The sequence below is a fragment of the Schistocerca serialis genome, chromosome 3 (genome assembly GCF_023864345.2).
Source record: "Schistocerca serialis cubense isolate TAMUIC-IGC-003099 chromosome 3, iqSchSeri2.2, whole genome shotgun sequence".
Classification (NCBI taxonomy): Eukaryota; Metazoa; Arthropoda; class Insecta; order Orthoptera; family Acrididae; genus Schistocerca; species Schistocerca serialis.
The window spans coordinates 330258888-330283107 of record NC_064640.1 but is presented as its reverse complement, the minus strand read 5'-3'; positions in this window follow the sequence as shown (position 1 = coordinate 330283107).

Here is a 24220-nt window from a genome sequence, read left to right as displayed (position 1 = left end):
AGACAGGGTTGTAGCCTCTCCCCGATGTTATTCAATCTGTATATTGAGCAAGCAGTAAAGGAAACAAAAGAAAATTTGGAATAGGTATTAAAATTCATGGAGAAGAAGTAAAAACTTTGAGGTTCGCCGATGACATTGTAATTCTGTCAGAGACAGCAAAGGACTTGGAAGAGCAGTTGAACGGAATGGACAGTGTCTTGAAAGGAGGATATAAGATGAACATCAACAAAAGCAAAACGAGGATAATGGAATGTAGTCAAATTAAATTGGGTGATGCTGAGGGTATTAGATTAGGAAATGAGACACTTAAAGTAGTAAAGGAGTTTTGCTATTTAGGGAGTAAAATAACTCATGATGGTCGAGGTAGAGAGGATATAAAATGTAGACTGGCAAAGGCAAGTAAATCGTTTCTGAAGAAGAGAAATTTGTTAACATCGAGTATAGATTTAAGTGTCAGGAAGTCGTTTCTGAAAGTATTTGTTTGGAGTGTAGCCATGTATGGAAGTGAAACATGGACGATAACCAGTTAGGACAAGAAGAGAATAGAAGCTTTCGAAATGTGGTGCTACAGAAGAATGCTGAAGATAAGGTGGGTAGATCATGTAACTAATGAGGAGGTATTGAATAGGATTGGGGAGAAGAGAAGTTTGTGGCACAACTTGACTAGAAGAAGGGATCGGTTGGTAGGGCATGTTTTGAGGCATCAAGGGATCACAAATTTAGCATTGTGGGGCAGCGTGGAGGGTAAAAATCGTAGAGGGAGACCAAGAGATCAATGCACTAAGCGGATTCAGAAGGATGTAGGTTGCAGTAGGTACTGGGAGATGAAGAAGCTTGCACAGGATAGAGTAGCATGGAGAGCTGCATCAAACCAGTCTCAGGACTGAAGACCACAACAACAACAACATGTTAGTTTCCTTGCTTCCTGGCTGTGGTAACTCAATTATATTTCCGTCAGTGTATTACAGATGAGTTTACTGAGTTTTCACTCTTTGCAAAGAATGGCAGCATATCATGAGTTCTAAAACAAAACAGTATGAATTCAATGTGCAATTTAGCAGGTAGAATTTGAAAAATGCAGTTAGGATTAAAGTGAAGGAACGTTGTACACATGAACCACAAAAAAAATCAGTGTAAACCCAGGTAAGCTATATGTGCAGTTTCAACAGAGAACTTACATTGCAGCTGAGTGGTTGTGTGTGCTATATCACTTAAAATGTATAAATACAGTGTGTGAATTACCATGGTGGTTGCTCATGTTAGCCAGTCACAGCACAACCTCCGTGATATCATGGAAACATAAGTTTCAACATGCAAAGTCATAAATGCCGCAGTCTGAGCACACATAACATTAAACATCTGACACTTAGGAATGAAAATAACAAAAACGTTAAGCATACAGTGAAACTAACATAAGCCACATGAAAGATCTCTTCAAAACTTGTCTTTTCATTCGATTTGTTGTGGTGAACTCTCAGGAAATGTGATGTTTGGGGCTAAAGAAGCTACCTACAGAGTTTATCTTGGAGTCAGCTTTTGATGTTATTTAGCAGTTGATTATGAAACTGAATGCAATACAGTACGTAAACATTTAGCTAGTGTGTGATACTGCCCCCACCTCCTCCTGAAATCTTGGTTGTAGTAACAAATACATTGATGTGTGTTGTAGTCCGAACTTGGGATTACTTCTGATAGATAAATGTCACAGCACTCCCCCAGTGTGGAAACCATGAGCTGTGTCTGTGAATTAATATGTATCAGCTCACTATAAACAGTGTAATTTATTAATTATGTATTACTGACTTCAGTGGGTATAGCTCCAGGCATAACAGTACTCTGTAACTCCAGAAATTATTCTGAAGCCAGGGATATGCAATGTTCCAGTAAAATTTGTAATCATTCCACCTTCATTAAATCTGAGATATAGTACGTAGTTAAACTGGAAAAATAAAAAAGTCTACTCACCAAGTTGCAGCAGGAGAACACATACAAAAAAAGGTTTTACTTATGCAAAACCCTTTCCTTCCCATGCCACCCAGTAAGTCTCCCATGACACTGGGTTCTAGGTGACTTTTCTGAATGTTGCCCCATTTCCTAAAACTCTCTAGTCATTTTCCTTCCCCTTCAGTCCTTATGCCACAAGAAGGAGCCCCTGTCTCCAAACACTTGCATAAGTAACACCTTTTTTATATGTGTGTTCTCCTGCTGCCACTTGGAGAGTAGATCTTTATCTATGTAGTTACATTATATTGTCAGAAATTGATTATTTTTGTTGTTATAGTATGTATTTTGTAAAACAAAAAATAAGTTTTAATCAATTATGTTGTCTTAACAGGCATTTGATAAGAAATTATATAATGTAGTTGAGTAACAGGAACTACATTGTTTACTGTGCATTTTTTCTGCTATTATTACAGAATACTGTCTTGCTATTAAGTGAAATGGTCATATAGCATTGATGTGTGGGATGTCCCACCTGGGGAAGTTCAGCCACTGAGTTGCAAGTCTCAGCGGTTGATGATACAACGGGCAATTTGTGAGTTGATCATGCTGAAGTGATGGCAACATAATGCCCAGTCACTGAGTGGAGAAGATCTCTGATGGTGTCAGGCCTGCTGCATGGCAGTCGGATGTGCTGACTAGTCAGCCAAGGGAACAGTCCCAATGTAAAGTGCAAATCACTGTTACATTTCTCTGTGGACTGGGAGCTGTACAGTGAATGTTTGGGTTCAAAATGGTTCAAATAGCTCTGAGCACTATGGGACTAAACTTCTAAGGTCATCAGTCCCCTAGAACTTAAAACTACTTAAACCTAACTAACCTAAGGACATCACACACATCCATGCCCGAGGCAAGATTCGAACCTGTGACCGTAGCGGTTGCACGGTTCCAGACTGTAGTGCCCAGAACCACTCGGCCAGAATGTTTGGGAAGTTTTTTAAGATTTACATTATATTTATTAGCTAGTGCATACTTGTATGCTGGGATGTAGAGCTGTAGGATTTCCTCACTCCTGCACACTATAAATGGTGTCACATAGGGCATTAGTTATAAATATTAGTGAAGATGAGATCATGAATACTACCTTCTGATACCATGTGTGCAATAAGACAGTAAGTGTGTAAGACAATGAGACATATTACAATATCACCTTCAAAAGAATTTCACTTGTCTTTAAATGTGTTGAATGTAAAGGCTTTATTATAAATGTAGATAGATTTGCAGTTATATAACTTAAAAATCTACTTACAAGCAATGATTGACAGATTTTCTAGCAAATTCCTTTTACTAATTTCTGGAGTGCAATATGCATGAACATATATGAATTTGACACTTGTAAAATGATTTTCTGTAGTATTTAAATTTATTTAGTGTCCAAATCCTTAGAAGCATAAATATTTCAAATGTTGTGTGCAATAAATTGATTTATTTTTATAGCACATTAGTTTCACAACTGAAATGTTTCATCTAAGTGTAATCATATGATAATATCTGTTCTAAGCACATAATACTTAAATGGGTAAGTCATGTTTTATCATACATGTTGTCTGAAAAAACAGCTCTTACATACATTCACTTTCTTGAGGCATTATCATGACTGATCTAGAAATAACAGCAAATTATAGCTGTTTCATAGCTCAGGTCTTCAATTCACTAACAGTGATTCAGTACACTAATATACCACTATTGTAACAGCCTTGCAGCTATGCTCCAAATCTTCATTTTGATGTATTCTCTTATTAAAGAGGATTTATATCACAATCAATTTTTTGCGTTTGTATCTTTAACTCCAAATAACAGCCTGGTGACTTCAGTAAGAAATGTACATCCTTTTTTCTTTATACTGTAATGACAGTGCCACAGTTTTTGTTATGAATCATCTGTGCACAAATCTGATACTCTCTAATGACTCTGCACTGTTTATGGAAAATATTTTCATGGCTGCAAATACAAATTTTTGCATTGTGTTATACAAATGTGTACAGCAGTATATTATACATTACGAAGACTCACTAAGATTGACAATGAGAGATATGCTTGTTTTGATACAGTCTGATTTCAGATTTCAAATATGACTGTTATTCCTTGATGTCAAAACCTTCTAATAATCTTCAAAAATTTATTATGCTGAAAACCTAATTTATTAGCCATTGTTGTTTATGTTTAATGTTTAAACAAGCAATATTAATTTAATACTGACAATTCTTAGTACATGACATATGACAATGGTAACACCTCTGTTTAAAGTAATGGTTTGAGCACGTGAGGCAAAGAACTTTTGAATATATGTCTATGTGTGCATAGTCTGAAAAGTAGTTGAGACATTAGTGAAACAAGAAACCATCAACTACTTAAATGACCACAGTCTCCTGAATAATAACCAACATGGTTTTCATACAGGTAGAAGTACATAAACTGTAACAAATGATTACACAGATGAAGTAGTTGGAAACTTGGATAATAAAAATACTCTTGTAAAAGTTTATTTAGAACTCACTGAAGCTTCTGATATTGCTGGTCATGAAATTCTTTTAGATAAGTAGGAAGCAATGGAGGTAAAATGTATAGGAAACAAAGATGTTTCAATCCTATTTGGAAAGTATGTCACATGTTGTCGAACTCACAGCAACTCATTCTAATAATAAAAGACGATTAGTATTTGATGCAAAGAAAGTCAAAATAGGTGTACCGCAAAGTAATGTGATAGGCCCCCTTCTGTTCCTTATTTACATAAGTAAATGACTTACACACCTCAGAAGCTGGAGCTAATATCATGTTGTTCACAGATGACAGTAATGTAATCATGAGCAATGATGAGGACTATGGACAGAGATTCCTTAAGTCCTTGCATTCATGGTTCAGTGCCAACATGCTGATCCTTAATATAAAAGAAACACATTATATTTACAGTACTGCAGTACCTGTGTTAAGAATAATGGTGCTCTGTTTCTTCGGATATGCGTGCATGTACGTAACTGTGAATATATTTTGCCTGAATTATATCCAATTCGGAAATATGAATCAAAAACAAGATCTCCAAATGATCCTTGGCAGAAATGAGTTAGAAAGGGTGCAATGGAAAAACCTTTTAGCAATGTATGTTGATCAAGACTTAAACTGGAAATACCATTTAACTAAACTCTCCCTGAGATTCCTGACCCTTGTGTCTTTTGGAATAATTTTCGGGGTAAAATTAATAGTCGATTGAAGTAAACTTTTACGTTACAGACAAGGGATATTTGAATCTTGTCACATAGCTCTTCCAGGGATCACTATAAGCCCTTATTAAAAAGTTCTTTTTGATTAACATACCTTTCTATACACAGACAAAAATATGTGTTGATGATAAGAACTAGATTTGGTGACCTGAAAACTAACCATGCTTACCATACTTGTAACAACTGTGGGCCCTCCCATATAGAACTAGTAAAAACAACTCATGCCCAAAGACATGTGAGCCATTTTGGTTTCATTGTTTATAGTTCACTGCTAACCTACAAGAAGAGATTGGAGAGGCAAGCAGCTTCTATAACTGAGTTAAAACAATATCTTGTTGAGGTGTTTTGCAATGAAAGTGAGTATGTTAGCTTAGAGGAATATTAGGTTCTCATTTATTTTTTAGTTCATTTGCCTCTGTAAACTGAAGTACCATCTATACTGTGCTTGTCTCTACAAAATAATGTTCCTGCCATTGCTTTACTGTTTCCCTGTGTGACAATGCAGTGCAATACACCTCCTCAGAGAAGGGTCCTCGATTAGTTGTGATGGGCACAGTGTCAACAGGTTTTTGTGTGTTCACGTGTTATATATGTCAGCAGTGTTATATAATGTGTACATGTGTTTTTATTTTTTCAGAAATTTTTATGTCATTGTTCCTTATTCCAGTTACATAACTGATTTACATTTTGTGCATGCTGTACTTATCAGCAGTGTTGTGTAATGTCTCTGTGTGTTATCATTCCTCGAATAGAGTTTGATGTCAAAATGTCATGTTGTAGTTATATCACTGATTGACTTCCTGTGCATGTTGCAATCTGAACGCTGATTATGTATTCCAATCATGTACCATGTGAAGTGGCTATGCCAGTCTTAATACATTGGACCCACATTCACGAGGAGCATGGTTTATTCCCCATTTGGCCATCCTGAATTAGGTTTTCAATGGTTTTCCCAAACTGCTAAGGTGAATGATGGGATGGTTCCACTGACTAGGTCACAGCCGACTTCTAGTCCTATCCCTTCCTAATTCTATCCTCCTTTCTTTTATTTCATATATTATGTCTGTAATGCATCCAATATGTCTTATACTGTTGTACTGAATTATCTAAGGGTAAATAAACATACTCCACAAGTTACCATGTGGTAGAAGGCAGAGGTTACCTTGTACCAATACTAGTCACTTCCTTTGCTGTTCTACTCGCAAACTTAGCAAGGGAGAAACCACTATTTACATGCCTTAGTACAAGTCTTAATCTCTGTTAACTTACCTTCATAGTCCTTAAGCAAAATGTGCATTGGCACCAGTAGAATCCTTGTGCAGTCAGCAGTAAATACTGTTTCTCTAAATTTTCTAAATAGTGTTTCACAAAAGTTATGCCATCTTCCTTCCAGGAATTACCACTTGTGTCCATGGAGCATTTCCATAATAGTCACATGCTGATGGAAACTACAGGTAACAAACCTAGCAGCACAACTCTGTACTGCGAGTACTCGATGAATGTGAGTGGGAAAGTGTGTCGGTATAAAACCATATCGATAACATGTGACATTCACTCACTCATGAGCTAGTTTGTGCTACAAGTTGCCACCGAGTGCCGCAATTCTGCAGGATATCACCCTATAAAAATGTATATCTTGAGAGCTGTTTGTGCAGTGAGTCATGAGAAGTTTTCTAGAAAAATTGTTAATAAGGCTTCAAAACAACAATCTTGTGTGTCTGCCTAATAATGTATATAGCCATTCTATTTCAAAGCCTAATTCTTTAAATCATTAATTTTTCAATAACTTTATTTCACAACTGATTTATTGCATTACCCTTTTCTGTATTACTTGGTTTCAGTTGTGATCACTTCGATAAATATCTGTTTCAAAAAGTGCGAAAGCTCACTTTATTTTCAATTATGAGCATCGAATTTTTTGGCTCATTTTATGTGATTACACAGAAGATGACATGGTCAGTGTCCTTCCCTCTCCTTCCCCCAACCCATCATATACTCTGCCCCTAATGACTACTCCACTAGTGATACATTAAACCCTAAGCATCCTTCCTTCCCTAAATTAAATTAATGTATATATTTATTTAAACAAATGAATTATAAGACGGAAGCTTGAAGAAAATATTACCTTTGCTCGTTTGCTTCAGGTTTTGAAACTACGATCTGTTGCGCTGTTCTCTCTGGTATCTTGGTATCTGCAACAACACTGCAAATCATTAAAAAATCATCACAGATGTCTGCATGTCGTGCTTCGCTCGTTTAATTACATGTTTTCTCAGTACATAAGCAGTGGTTTATGTCCTTCTCACCATGAAATTTCTAATTTATTGAACTGCTTCCTTCTAGGACATCGCCACCGTAATTATGAGCACATAATTGCTAACAAATCTGCCAGAATAGCCGAACTGCTGTCTATACATACACACAGACAAGCAAGTAGAAATGATGGAATTTCAAGGAGATGACCGATGACACATTAGGATACATGTCGGAACATTTCTTTATGCGGTACTCACGCAGGTGCGATTCTCAGATGTTTAGCGGGCTACCTAACACGCACACTGCAGGTCAACTTCCGGTCCTCACGCACCATATACATCTGCTTTATACCGCGTACTGCTATGTTAGTATAAACACCACCTGCCTGCTTCCGTTTAGTGCTATGTTTCTCTGGCTCTGAAACTGACAGACTGAGTCAGACTAGCTGACGTAGTAACACTAAAGAGCAGCAACGAACGAAGAAATCACCATCAGTGTGTTGTGTGAGAGTAGTTGACACATCGCAGTACGAATGGTCTCCACATTGTGGTGCTCTTGATGAAATTACAGTCTCAACTCTACATTTATTGTAAATATGATGTGACTGCGTTAATAACACTACAGGCGGAACTAGTTATGCCTTTCCGTCAACTATACAAATCATTATAATGTTCTTAGGTGCTTTCCTCCGACTGCTCACTATTCGGTTATCTCTCTCCTTTTTTTTATTTTATTTTTTTTTTTTTAGTTGTTCCAACATAGACCAAAGCATTCCAAGACAGCCTAAATTTTCGTCAGATATGTGACAACTGAGCAGCTTGGTGATTATTGCTTCTTCCTACAATTTTATGGCTAATGGCTTTTGCTGAGCTAACCTGGTTGACGAATCCCTTGCGAAGGTCATTCAGCCTCTGTTTTTGAACGGAAGGCTGCTCTTGTGTCAACAGAAGCGCTGTCTAATTGCTAAGCTCTCTGTGTCTCATGTGGAAACTGTTGATGGTCGTCTGTTTTGCGGTAAGACTGCTTGGAAGCCGTCTATTTGAGTCTACCAAAGTACTGTACATTAATTTTGTCAAGCAAGTGTACTCCGTACGCCTAGACGTTGCGAGTTCCACCTATAGTTTTGCGTAATGAAGTTTTGGTTGTATGTGAGGGATGTTAAACTGAATCACCTGCCTTGCACCTGTTATAACATATCGTCACACAGTTTGATGAATGAGGTATAAGAATGTGTTACTGAAAACACTATTATTAACAGTCACCGATCCAAAATGACATTCTGCTGGAAACGGTAATTATTATGAAGATTGTTATCAAATAAGTTATTTACAATGCCTGACCCTCTCTCGGGCATAATATTCGCTTTCTTGGAGCAGGAGTATGGTGGAACCAAGAGATGAGTGCCAATTACAATTCTCTCTTTCTGACAGTGGACAGATATTTAAAATGTCATTTCCAAATTTATTGTCGTTATAGAACGGCATGAAGACTTCAGAGAATAGTGCTCAGGCCTTCATCAGTTATGCAGCCTGTACGTCAATGACATTACGTCAGTGCCACCATATTAGACAGCAAGTTGCACAATGTTTCTAGCTCGCCAGCACATATATAATCCCAGAGACTAGAAGTGACTATCTTTGATTTCTATTCAATAGATCGTTACATCTATTCTCTTAAATTACCTGTACAGGTATGACAACAAATTTAGCTACTGTGCAAAGAATGACATTCCTATAGACCTGGACTCTCCAGTTCATACCCATCCACTACCATTTGCCCTTTCTCATTCACTCACTGAGCTCAGCTCATTGTCATTATTTCCTTGTGTCACTATTTCTCTATTTTTTAAAACAGTCACACGTATTACCAACGAAATGATGGGTTTTGGCTGGCATCGTCCATCCTCAGATCACAAAATGCGTACAGGCTGTAGTCCACTACAGTCACTGCAGAAACAGGTCGTCAATGTTGAGAATGGCGTTTCCACAATTGTGCGATTGCATCACGGACTGGTTACCACCGGTGACCGGTGTGGTCAAATACGTAACTAGAAACCTGGTCAGCTTACGTTCGTATAGTGTTGATAGAAGGATCTTTTTAATCTGTGACTTGAGTGTCCTAACCAGTCGATCCACCTCTTAGTTTGATGCTGTGCGAAAGGGGACAGTTTTCAGGAGCGTGATTTCATTCCTTCTGCAGTAATTCTGGGAAGCAGATGTGGATTATTATACGACCAGCGGAGAAATTCTCTTATCGGAGCACAAAAAATGCGAATATGTTTCCGTTTATTTAATAAACTGATCGAAAAATGAGGCACCAATTACCTCACTCTACTTTCCTCGGCACCTTTAAAAATTTTCCCAAAAATTTTGGCATGTGAGTATAGGCTATTCGCGCTTTTTTTATTTATTTATTTATTTTCACATGAAACCTCAGCCTCCCGAAAACTCTCCTAACTGTAACTCACTGAAGCCCATTAGTCCGCCGCTGCAAGGCGTTCATACCCATCCACTACCATTTGCCCTTTCTCATTCACTCACTGAGCTCAGCTCATTGTCATTATTTCCTTGTGTCACTATTTCTCTCTTCCTCGTTCTCATTGTCTTTCACTCTGTCTCTCATTATCACTGGCCTTCAGCCACTTCCATTTTCTCTTCCTTTGTAGCATATTTGTGAGTATTTTAGGAACGATAAACTTCTTTTGTGTAAATAGATGAGTAGGGTCGGGGCTTTGATCTCATAGTGACAAGACCTAGTGATAGGTGTTCCGATGAAAATTATTAATATAGTGATATTTCGGTCCAGAATGTTTGAGAAGTGCCGTAAAGTGAGCAAGAGAGATCGATTTAATGCACAGTGTGAAATTCATAACTTTTAGTGACATGTTAAGTAACTTCATTCCGCATGACGTGTTGCATACTTGCGAACGTGAACATTTTGTTACGTGAGACTGATTACAGTAACAGTTGAGCGAGCAATTCTAAAAGAAATAGTCCGTTTGTAAGCTTTCTGTGAAGGATAACAAATACTTACCATAAACTGATTATGGTTATGAATGATATGTGCAACTTAGAGTAAGGCTTGGTAGTAACTGGTGTATGTAAGCTTACCATAATGGAGAGAAAGCTTACTTACATTTATACTTTCATTTAAGTATTATTAACCTGTCACCAAATAAAAAAAATTATTACGACTTATCGTTACTAGATGTACAGTTGTCTTTTGCTATAGCTTTTTCCGGCTGAGAACTGCATTTCAGTAACTTCAAGGGGCGTGCGTGTGAGAAGAGTTTCGCCACAATGCGAGTGGAACTTTATACGCATGAACTATGCATCGCGCCGCCGTAGTCCCGTAACGGATTTTTTATGCAGAAGTTAACTTTGAGCTTCTGTATCTAGGAAATGGATTGAAGATATCGGGAAACTTTTCTCGTTTGTTTGAGATTAGGATCTTGGGAACGTATTGTAAAAATTTTAGCCATTTGCTGTGCATAGGCGTCATGGAAACCACGGCCTGGTTTTGGTCCGCTGTTAACGGCGAAAATATAGTAAAAAAACTCTTTTTGTGGGGTTTTCTCAGGAACCGGCCATGAACTAATGGTACCTCCACAAGTCTCATCAAGCCCACCGTAGTTCCCATAAAGTGTAAAAAGAACCAACCGATTCGCCTCATTCGGCTAAGCAGGAGGAAGTGGGTAACATTCATACTTTGACCCTGTACTGTAGGATAATGACACTAGGACGTTTCTTCTGTTGTGTATACAAATGGTAAACCAGCCAAAATCTAGAAATACTTACATTGACGGCAAACATCGTTCTTAAGAAGCCCATTACATTGACAGTAATTTCTGAAACTTAACTACAACTCGGAATAATTCTCTCTCCCACACTTGGTGCCAACATGCTGCGAAAGACAATATGTATCACGATGTTACATTGATATTAAGGTGTGAGCTTCCTGATAATTTTATGGTGCATTGAAAAGTGAAAATTCATGTGGTATTACAGTATATGTTTTGTATTAGTATTTATATATTTTTTTACCAATTCTGATTTAACTGAACCTATCAATCCCTGGATGACTAAGCTTCTCGTAATGATCGTAATTACGTCTTCTCAGTGCATACAAAATGTTCAAATAAACTTCAAAGAGGACAAAGGAATGCGGATACCTGAGGTTAATACAGGTATAATGAGCTCCCTAGCAAAAGCCGAGATACGCGCGAAGTTACACAAAACTGTACTAGTAATCTCAATTGACAAAGCGGGTATCAATGCATGCAGTAAAGATTACTGAGCATTAACCCGGGTCTTTACAAGGGCAATGATGATCCGGCATTAAGACTCGTCGGTGGCAGGCTACAGGACATTACGTAAAGGGTTGAGGTGACATCGGACAGAAAAATACGTCTTTCAACCGGGGTCTGTTTCCTTGGTAAATGCTCAGGCCACCCAAACTAAACAGACAGCAAAACTCTGTGATGCATTGCATCCGGAACTGTGGCCTGGGTTACTTCGGGGCCAGTAATAGGCGACGACTGTAGTATCTGGCTCATATTGTCGTCGAATGGTAAGCATACCGTTTTCTGTGTATTAAATTTCTTAACCAGGCTCATAGACAAGCGAGACAAAACATCGACATTTTCGTGTTCCGCAGTGGACCTAAAACTAATGCAGTCGCAATTTCTGAAAAACATGGCGCATCACTACAGCCTCTGTGCCAATTCCACCATCAGCATCAGTTGGTAACCGAATAATGATATCAGCGTCTTATGATCAGTTATCAGATGGAATTTGGAGCTGTAAATATTTTGACACCGCACGTTACAGCCGGGGATTGTTCTTCGACCTGCGAATAATTTCACTGTCGTAGCGCTAGGGTCTCTGAAGCGAAAGCGAGTTGTTGTTCAGCGTCCGCTAAGTCAGTTTTAGAGAACAATTGACTCCTGTTAGTGTAACCAACATTTCTTCAAGACGCAGAATGGGGTACACATCTGCATTAGGTTGGGCCTTAACAGTTGCGTTAAAATTGCCACACAGACATCACTTAGGGAATTATTTGATTTCTTAATGACGTTCATTAGGATCGCCTATCGACTGGTAGAAATGGGCAAGATGAATCTGAAGTCTTGCAAATTCTCAACTTCCCTTCAGCTACGTCGTCATTCCGAATAGTATCGGGCGGGCGCGACAAAACCCGGGCTGGGCACCTTGAATAAGGGATATGTAAGCCACGACAGCCTTAGCATAACCTAGTGGAGGAGTAAAAACGACCTTCAGCCCCTCACGCAACTTATCTTAGTCTTTCAATGAAGGACAGGTTGTTATTAGAGTTATGGGACGTTGCCGAGGGGTTAGGTAGTACACAAAATCCTGGACCAGCAACATTTTCGCAGCTATGAATGGCTATAGAGGCAGCGTGGGTCAATATTTCTGCAGGTGGTTTCCATATACTTGAGTCCATACCATGTCGAGCTGTTGCACCATGCTGGGCAAAAAGAGGCCTGACGAGGTATTAAAAGGTATCCCATGAGTTTTTTCACCTCAGTGTAAGGTACCCATCATTCCCGTTTCTCTCTCTCTCTCCCTCTTTCTCTCTCTCTTTCTGGGACAGTCACGATTTTTATAGCTCTGACCCGAATTTTTTTGATTGTCCTGGATTTAACAATTATGAAAAGATTTACCCTGAATTAGATATTTGTTTCACTTGTAGCGGTATAGTTTGTTGTTAGTTTTAGTTAAGTTGGCGAAAATATTTGACGAAGAGATGCCGCTCTTACCGTAGAGAACCGACTTACATTGTTGTGCACAAGGCACAAAGCTCCATAGCCCGCATCTCGTGGTCGTGCGGTAGCGTTCTCGCTTCCCACGCCCGGGTTCCCGGGTTCGATTCCCGGCGGGGTCAGGGATTTTCTCTGCCTCGTGATGGCTGGGTGTTCTGTGCTGTCCTTAGGTTAGTTAGGTTTAAGTAGTTCTAAGTTCTAGGGGACTGATGACCATAGATGTTAAGTCCCATAGTGCTCAGAGCCATTTGAACCACAAAGCTCCATATCCCATCAGTTCATGCGTAATTATATCAGACTGTATTGTTCGTTACATAGTGTTATGCTATATTGCATTAGTTAAGTTTATTTGTTTTTCTTCATGAATGAGTATACTTCTCGGCAAGAATAAGTTGCCGTGTGGAGTGGTCGTGCGGCTTGACATGCCATGACATGGACTGCAGGGCCCCTCCAGCTGGAGGTTCGAGTTCTACCTCGGGCATGGGTGTCTATGTTGTTCTTAGCGTTAGTTCAATTAGTGTGTAAGTCTGGGGACTGATGACTTCAACAGTTTGGTCCCCTGGGAATTCGTACAAGAATGAGTTCAAGGAGATGCAAGTGCTCCTTCAACATACAATTCGAATGAGAATTTCTATTCATAAGCGACAACTGCTCTTCAAACTGAAGGAAAAGTGAGATGCCACACGTGTGCTTCTAGTTTTGCATTAAGCCACGGTGAACATGGCTATAGACAGTACCACATAAAACACTGACGATCATAAAACAACAGTCTTGAATCAGTGCCTCGTGCAACATTACTTTGATGTTCTTTAAATCTGATAAATTATGTAGTCAGGAGGAGAGGTTAATCTAACCGAGGTAGTTTTCGTATATCATACTATGCAGCACAGTTATAGCTTCATAACTATGCACTGTACATCGTAGCTCCTTCAAGCATCATTAGAGTGTGAATTTGCATGTGCAAGTACAGAAACAGATGCCATAATCCTAATACATTAGCTGCTCGTGTTTAAAATGTGTTGTGACGTGATTCAGAAAAGGTGACATTTATTTCCACTTGTGTCTGATGCATCTGACCACGAAGAGATAAAGGTTTTTATCTGTCCCTATTAGGTATTTTGCTTCCAAACCTGGTGTAAAAGTAAGCATATCACAATTGAAATCATTACCTCGAGGAACATCTACTAATGTAAGTGACTATTTAACAGGCTGACTCAGAGAATATGGTCTAGAAGAAGCTTGGGTAGTTCAGTCGGTAGAGCACTTGCCCGCGAAAGGCAAAGGTCCCGAGTTCGAGTCTCGGTCCGGCACACAGTTTTAATTTGCCAGGAAGTGTCAATTAAAATTTAGTTGCTATGGATATGAATAAAGCTAACTTTTTCTTTGACTAACATATTTATTTGGAATGACTATACCCAATATATGGAAAGAATTAATGAATTATTTTCATTAGAATATTATGAAAACAAAATTAGGATTAAATATCGAACTCTATTATTAAGATACTAATAGTTACATGTATAATATGTAAATTGAAAATTTTTGTATAGATATAAACTCTGTGTTAATTGAACATAATACAAGCAGTTATCCGTAAAATATTATTTATAACATTGCTCACATAAATAAAAAGCATATCGAAAAATGAAAGACAATTACAATGGAATGATGGTGGAAGAATATTCTGGTTGGATCAAAAATTTATGTTTATAATTGGCCGAAAGATAGAGAAGAAGTTAAAAGCAAAAAGGAACAGTACTGTTAAAAAAATAAATATGGCAGATTATAAGGATTGGTAATTTAAGGAAAAAAAAACTGGCGTCCTACAGATCGGAGCGTGGAATGTCAGATCCCCTAACCAGGCAGGTAGATTAGAAAATTTAAAAAGGGAAATGGATAGGTTAAAGTTAGATATAGTGGGAATTAGTGAAGTTTGGTGGCAGGAAGAACAAGACTTTTGGTCAGGTGACTACAGGGTTATAAACACAAAATCAAATAGGGGTAATGCAGGAGTAGGTTTAATAATGAATAAAAAAATTGGAGTGTGGGTAAACAACTACAAACAGCATAGTGAACGCATTATTGTGGCCAAGATAGACACGAAGCCCACACCTACTACAGTAGTACAAGTTCATATGCCAACTACCTCTGCAGATGATGAAGAAATTGAAGAAATGTATGATGAGATAAAAGAAATTATTCCGTTAGTCAAGGGAGACGAAAATTTAATAGTCATGGGTGACTGGAATTCGAGAGTAGGAAAAGGGAGAGAAGGAAATATAGTAGGTGAATATGGCTTGGGGCTAAGAAATGAAAGAGGAAGCAGGCTGATAGAATTTTGTGCAGAGCATAACTTAATCATAGCTAACACTTGGTTCAAGACTCACGAAAGAAGGTTGTATACATGGAAGAAATGGTAAGACAGAGATTTAGGAACCAGGTTTTACATTGTAAGACATTTCCAGGGGCAGATGTTGACTCTGACCACAATCTATTGGTAATGAACTGTAGATTAAAACTGAAGAAACTGCGGAAAGGTGGGAATTTAAGAAGATGGGACCTGGATAAACTGACTAAACCATAGGTTGTACAGAGTTTCAGGGAGAGCATAAGGAAACAATTGACAGGAATGGGGGAAAGAAGTACAGTAGAAGAAGAATGGGTAGCTCTGAGGGATGAAGTAGTGAGGCCAGCAGAGGATCAAGTAGGTAAAATGATGAGGGCTAGTAGAACTCCTTGGGTAACAGAAGAAATATTGAATTTAATTGATGAAAGGAGAAAATATAACAATTCAGTAAATGAAGCAGGCTAAAAGGAATACAGACGTCTCAAAAATGTGAACGACAGGAAGTGCAATATGGCTAAGCAGGGATGGCTAGAGGACAAATGTAAGGCTGTAGAGGCTTATCTCACTAGGGGTAAGATAGATACTGCCTACAGGAAAATTAAAGAGACCTTTGGAGAAAAGAGAACCACTTATATGAATATCAAGAGTTCAGATGGGAACCCAGTTCTAAGCAAAGAAGGGAAAGCAGAAAGGTGGAAGGAGAATATAGAGGGTTTATACAAGGGCGATGTACTTGAGGACAATATTATGGAAATGGAAGAGGATGTAGATGAAGATGAAATGGGAGATACGATACTGCGTGAAGAGTTTGAGAGAGCACTGAAAGACCTCAGTCGAAACAAGGCCCCGGGAGTAGACAACATTCCATTAGAACTACTGATGACCTTTGGAGAGCCAGTCCTGACAAAACTCTACCATCTGGTGAGCAAGATGCATGAGACAGGCGAAATACCCTTAGACTTCAAGAAGAATATAATAATTCCAATCCCAAAGAAAGCAGGTGTTGACAGATGTGAAAATTACCGAACTATGAGTTTAATAAGTCACAGCTGCAAAATACTAACGCGAATTCTTTACATTCGAATGGAAACACTGGTAGAAGCTGACCTCAGGAAAGATCAGTTTGGATTCCGTAGAAACATTGGAAAACGTGAGGCAATGCTGACCTTACGACTTATCTTAGAAAACAGATTAAGGAAAGGCAAACCTACGTTTCTAGCATTTGTAGACTTAGAGAAAGCTTTTGACAATGTTGACTGGTATCCTCTCTTTGAAATTCTAAAGGAGGTAGGGGTAAAATACAGGGAGCGAAAGGCTATTTACAATTTGTACAGAAACCAGATGGTAGTTATAAGAGTCGAGGGGCATGATAGGGAGGCAGTGGTTGGGAAGGGAGTGAGACAGGGTTGTAGCCTCTCCCCGATGTTATTCAATCTGTATATTGAACAACCAGTAAAGGAAACAAAAGAAAAATTCGGAGTAGGTATTAAAATCCATGGAGAAGAATTAAAAACTTTGAGGTTCGCCGATGACATTGTAATTCTATCAGAGACAGCTAAGGACTTGGAAGAGCAGTTGAACGGAATGGACAATGTGATGAAAGCCGGATATAAAATGAACATCAGCAAAAGCAAAACGAGGATAATGGAATGTAGTCGAATTCAGTTGGGTGATTTTGAGGGAATTAGATTAGGAAATGAGACACTTGAAGTAGTAAAGGAGCTTTGCTATTTGGGGAGCAAAATAATTGATGATGGTCGAAGTAGAGAAGATATAAAATGTAGACTGGCAATAGCAAGGAAAACGTTTCTGAAGAAGAGAAATTTGTAAACATCGAGTATAGATTTAAGTGTCAGGAAGTCGTTTCTGAAAGTATTTGTATGGAGTGTAGCCATGAATGGAAGTGAAACATGGACGATAAATAGTTTAGACAAGAGGAGAATAGAAGCTTTCGAAACGTGGTGCTACAGAAGAATGCTGAAGATTAGATGGGTAGATCACATAACTAATAAGTAGGTATTGAATAGAATTGGGGAGAAGAGGATTTTGTGGCACAACTTGACAAGAAGAAGGGACCAGTTGGTAGGACATGTTCTGAGGCATCGAGGGATCACAAATTTAGCATTAGACGGCAGCGTTGAGTGTAAAAATAGTAGAGGGAGACCAAGAGATGAATACACTAAGCAGATTCAGAAGGATGTGGGTTGCAATAAGTACTGGGAGATGAAGAATCTTGCACAGGACAGGGTAGCATGGAGAGCTGCATCAAACCAGTCTCAGGACTGAAGACCACAACAACGACAACAGTTTAAGAATGTAGACCATACTAAAATATAATTAAAGACAATAAGAAAAACATGTTTTAGGGAATGAAATGGATAGTTTAACATAACAACATTATCTAATAAAATAAGAAAATAATAAAATAATTAAACATATTGAAATTAATATTAATTTCTACTTTCCTTAATTTTTTCTATTAATTATTTTCCTAAATGATTGGAAGTTAAGATCGGAGAAAACTGTGGAATCGAAAAATCAATGATTTATTTACTTCACAGAAATTTACAAAACATGGTTATAGAACAAGGCATATATTTTATTTAAATTTATAGGGTAACAAATACGTAATAAAAATACTATTGCTTGTGGATGTGGAAAAAATATTTCTTAATAGTATAAAAGTGAACATTTAAAATGAATTCCAAGTGAAGAAGGTGCGAAAATAATATTATCAATTAAAAATGATGAAAACATAAAGAATGGTGATGATTAAAGTGCAAATTTAAAATAATTGCAAAGAAATTAAATGTTTAAATCCCTTTTATAGGACTCCAACTACTAAGAACAAATAATCAATTAGAAATATATTCTAGAATGTAAAACTAATAATCAAATAATTGTATATAAACAGGTATTTTTAATGTTTATTCAGTTACAAAGTTATGACACAGAATATATATTAAAACTGACATGTTAAGTGATACTTAGTCTAACATTAAGTCTGCTTCATCAGCTCAGTGAAATTGTTATGTGTCATATGAGTAATTTACAATGAAAATTATGATAAGAAAGTTCTTCAGATTTTATTGATGTGAATTTGAAAATGGTTATAACAGTTGGGAATATACGAAGGTATTTAGGAAAGTAAGGATACACTTACGCCAGAGGAACAGAAGAGTTTTGGCGAGCAAGTTGGCAAGACTGGTGTTAACCTTAAACTGTTAGCTTTCTTCTCGCAGTCGTTCCGCAGTTGAACCCTGCTTCTGGTTGGAGTAGGTCGTGTTTAAAATGGCTGCACTGATTCGGAATCCCGCCAAATGTAAAGTGTGCTCTGTCATACGCTTTCTTCGTGCAAAAGATCAGCGACCAGCGGATATTCACAAAGAAATTGTTTCTGTTTATGGGAACATTATGAATCGACAAAATGTAACAAAATGGTGTCGCCATTTCTCTGAAGGTAGGACCTATGTTTATGATGAACAAAGAACAGGTCGGCTATTTGTATTCTTTGATGCCCTTCTTCAGAGAATGGAGTAAGCAATTCGTGCGAATACACATCTCACATTGAAAGAATTGCATCAGATCATACCGGACGTGTCAATGGCAACTCTTTATGACATTCTGACTGTCAAGTTAGGGTACAGGAAATTGTGTGGGCGCTGGGTTCCAAAACTTTTCACAGAAGAGCACAAAAAGAAAAGGATGGGCTTTGCACTCTATATCCACACACGCTATGCTGAAGCAGGTGATGAGTTCGTTGATCACATTGTGACAGGTGATGAGATGTGGGTTTATCACCATACACCTGAATCCAAGCAACAATCAATGCAATGGCGCCATTCGCATTCACCAAAAGCCAAGAAATGCAAAACGTCGATTTCAGCGAAGAAAATCATGGCTTCTGTTTTTTGGGACAGACAAGGCATTCTTCTGTTGGAATTTATACCTCCTGGAATGACAATTAATGCTGCTGCATATTGCCAGACTTTGAAAAGTATTCGAAGTGCAATTCAAAACAAACACAGGGGAATGCTGATAAGTGGAGTCTGCTTGCTTCATGACAATGATCGGCCTCACACAGCACTCATAACCAAAGCACTACTCAAAAAATTCAAATGGGATGTATAGGACCATACACCATACAGCTCGGACCTTGGGCCCACCGAATTCCGTGTCTTCCGTTACCTGAAGTCACATCTTGGTGGAAAATCATTCCACAAAGTTGAAGAGTTCAAAGATGAAGTTTAAATGTGGTTCCGACAACAGGCGGCAACCTTCTATGAGTGGTATACAAAAGCTTGTACACTGACTTAACATATGTTGGGATAACAAGGATGATTATGTCGAAAAGTAACAAATAATCCAGTTAATGAGATGTAACTGACGTTTTCTAAATATTCTATTTAAGGACTGCAAGCCATTGTATCTTTACTTTTCGACATACTCTCGTAGTTTAGGAAATAAAGATGATATATGTGATTTACTTTGAATGGAACACTGAAAAATATTAAAAGAAAATTTTATAAAAAAATATATTAAAAAGCTTCTAATAAAAAATTTCTAAGAAATGCCATCATTTAATCTTAAAAACAACAAACCAATATATAATAACATAAAAATGTTATGATTACTGATGAATACATAATTCATGGTTTGAGAGAATAGATATTGCTGAAGTTTCAGAATATGAACAAATATGCATGGTGGTTAAACAAGTTTATGATGAAAATAGAAATATTTTAGAAAATCTTAAGCCATCCAGTTTGGATGGGTTAAAAGGAATTAAAAACTTATGTATATTTATTTTTCAATGGCATTTATATTCTTCAATTTTATTATCTGCAAAAGAAGAAGCTGAATTATTGAAGAGATGGAAATGAAAGACCTTCTCCATCATTAGGAAAATATGGATAACATTACATTAGGAAATAAATGACAAAACCAGTAAATTACATTATAGACCTATTTGAAAAACGGTAAAAAATAGAGAAATCTTTAAATTTGAGGAGAACTGAACAGGAAACCCGAAAAATAATAAACGAAAAATTAAAAAATAAATATAGTATTTCTATATTCAGTACCTTGAACGAATATAGAGGATTTAAGCCTAATATTAATTATTTTAAGATAATTTTAGATACAAATATTATGTTATGAAAATCCGATAAAAAAGATTACATAAGAGTGAAAATAAATTAAAAATAAAATCCATATTGAATAATTTAATATCAGAGAATTAATGAAAATATAACAATTTGATATCATCATAATTATTTAAATATATCTGACATGCGAGAAAATTTAGTTAATAACATAATAAACTAAATTCTTTAATTTTGTCTAAGTTATCTGTTGCATTAAAACCATTACAATCTCTTAAATTATTATTTTCAATACTAGTATTGTTTTCGAAATTCTGAATCCTTGTATCAAAATTTGCAGGAAATAAAAGATAATTCGGTCCATAAATTATTGGAGTCCCAATGGTTTTGCCACAGTGAGAACACTGGTTCCCATCAGATCACTGAAGTTAAGGACTGACGGCTGGGCAAGCACTTGGACAGGTGACCATGAAGTCTGGCAGGGGTTGTTGGCAAGCTGGATGCACTCAACCCTTGTGAGACACTCTGAGATGTTACCTGGCAGAGGAATAGCAGCACCGATCTTTTAAACTGACATACAAGTGGGACAGCAATGTGTTGACCACATGCCTGGCTATATCTGCATCCAGTGACATCTGTGGGCTGAGGATGACATGGCAGCCGGTTGGAAAAATTGGACCTTCATGGCCTGTTTGGGTGGAGTTAGGAGGCAGTAAATTATAGGAGTGCGAAATTCTAAATTACATTTAAAAGAAACAATAACATTAGTTTCTCGATGTAAATATTTATACCCTTCACCATAGAATCAATCAGCTACATTAAAATTTGTATTTCAAAATGTATAATTTTTGGTGAATTACTAACAACAATTATTTCTGTAGCAGAAATAATTTGATTATTACATCTTAACATTTCTCTAAAACTATCTTCTTTATCTACATGTAATTTAACACCGCTCTTAATAATTATTTTATTTAAAACTTCATCTTCTTCAAAGGTAATATTTCAACAGGAAATACTATTGTTTGTCCATTACAACATAATTTATTATTTTTTAAATTAAAACTTGAAATTAAAAAGTTTTGCAGAAGCTAACAACAGCAACATTTTTAAGTGTCTCTTTCAGTAACCGGTATTTATTCTGAGAACTGGTGAACTACCATTTCATTGGAAAGGCGACTGATTTATTATTATTTAAATTTATTTAATTAAATAACATATTGGGTTCGGAAAATAGAATGCAGAAAACAATTTAATAACTAACTGCCATATACTGAATTCTATTTCTAGTGCAATCATAGGTCCAAGTGGATCTGGAGAAACTACATTGTTGTTGTTGTTGTTGTGGTCTTCAGTCCTGAGACTGGTTTGATGCAGCTCTCCATGCTACTCTATCCTGTGCAAGCTGCTTCATCTCCCAGTACCTACTGCAACCTACATCCTTCTGAATCTGCTTAGTGTATTCATCTCTTGGTCTCCCCCTACGATTTTTACCCTCCACACTGCCCTCCAGTACTAAATTGGTGATCCCTTGATGCCTCAGAACATGTCCTACCAACCGATCCCTTCTACTGGTCAAGTTGTGCCACAAGCTTCTCTTCGCCCCAGTCCTATTCAATACTTCCTCATTAGTTATGTGATCTACCCATCTAATCTTCAGCATTCTTCTGTAGCACCACATTTCGAAAGCTTCTATTCTCTTCTTGTCCAAACTATTTACCGTCCATGTTTCACTTCGATACATGGCTACACTCCATACAAATACTTTCAGAAATGACTTCCTGACACCTAAATCTATACTCGAAGTTAACAAATTTCTCTTCTTCAGAAACGCTTTCCTTGCCATTGCCAGTCTACATTTTATATCCTCTCTACTTCGACCATCATCAGTTATTTTGCTCCCCAGATAGCAAAACTCCTTTACAATTTTAAGTGTCTCATTTCCTAATCTAATACCCTCAACATCATCCGACTTAATTCGACTACATTCCATTATACTCGTTTTGCTTTTGTTGATGTTCATCTTATATCCTCCCTTCAAGACACTGTCCATTCCGTTCAACTGCTCTTCCAAGTCCTTTGCTGTCACTGATAGAATTACAATGTCATCGGCGAACCTCAAAGTTTTTATTTCTTCTCCATGGATTTTAATACCTACTCCGAATTTTTCTTTTGTTTCCTTTACTGCTTGCTCAATATACAGATTGAATAACGCAGGGGAGAGGCTACAACCATGTCTTACTCCCTTCCCAACCTCTGCTTCCCTTTCATGTCCCTCGACTCTTATAACTGCCATCTGGTTTCTGTACAAATTGTAAATAGCCTTTCGCACCCTGTATTTTACCCCTGCCACCTTTAGAAGAGAGTATTCCAATCAACATTGTCAAAAGCTTTCTCTAAGTCTACAAATGATAGAAACGTAGGTTTGCCTTTCCTTAATCTTTCTTCTAAGATAAGTCGTAAGGTCACTATTGCCTCACGTGTTCCAATATTTCTACGGAATCCAAACTGATCTTCCCTGAGGTCGGCTTCTACTAGTTTTTCCATTCGTCTGTAAAGAATTCGTGTTAGTATTTTGCAGCTGTGGCTTATTAAACTGATTGTTCGGTAATTTTCACATCTGTCAACACCTGCTTTCTTTGGGATTGGTATTATTATATTCTTCTTAAGTCTGAGGGTATTTCGCCTGTTTCATACATCTTGCTCACCAGATGGTAAAGTTTTGTCAGGACTGGCTCTCCCAAGACTGTCAGTAGTTCTAATGGAATGTTGTCTACTCCCGGGGCCTTGTTTCGACTGAGGTCTTTCAGTGCTCTGTCAAACTCTTCACGCAGTATCGTATCTCCCATTTCATCTTCATCTACATCCTCTTTCATTTCCATAATATTATCCTCAAGTACATCGCCCTTGTATAGACGCTCTATATACTCCTTCCTCCTTTCTGCTTTCCCTTCTTTGCTTAGAACTGGGTTTCCATCTGAACTCTTGATGTTCATACAAGTGGTTCTCTTATCTCCAAAGGTCTCTTTAATTTTCCTGTAGGCAATATCTATCTTACCCCTAGTGAGATAAGCCTCTACATCCTTACATTTGTCCTCTAGCCATCCCTGCTTAGCCATTTTGCACTTCCTGTCGATCTCGTTTTTGAGACGTTTGAATTCCTTTTTGCCTGCTTCATTTACTGAATTTTTGTGTTTTCTCCTTTCATCAATTAAATTCAATATTTCTTCTGTTACCCAAGGATTTGTACCAGCCCTCGTCTTTTACCTACTTGATCCTCTGCTGCCTTCACTATTTCATCCCTCAAAGCTACCCATTCTTCTTCAATTGTATTTCTTTCCCCCATTCCTGTCAATAGTTCCCTTATGCTCTCCCTGAAACTCTGTACAACCTCTGGTTCTTTCAGTTTATCCAGGTCCCATCTCCTTAAATTCCGACCTTTTTGCAGTTTCTTCAGTTTTAATCTACAGGTCATAACCAATACATTGTAGTCAGAGTCCACATCTGCCCT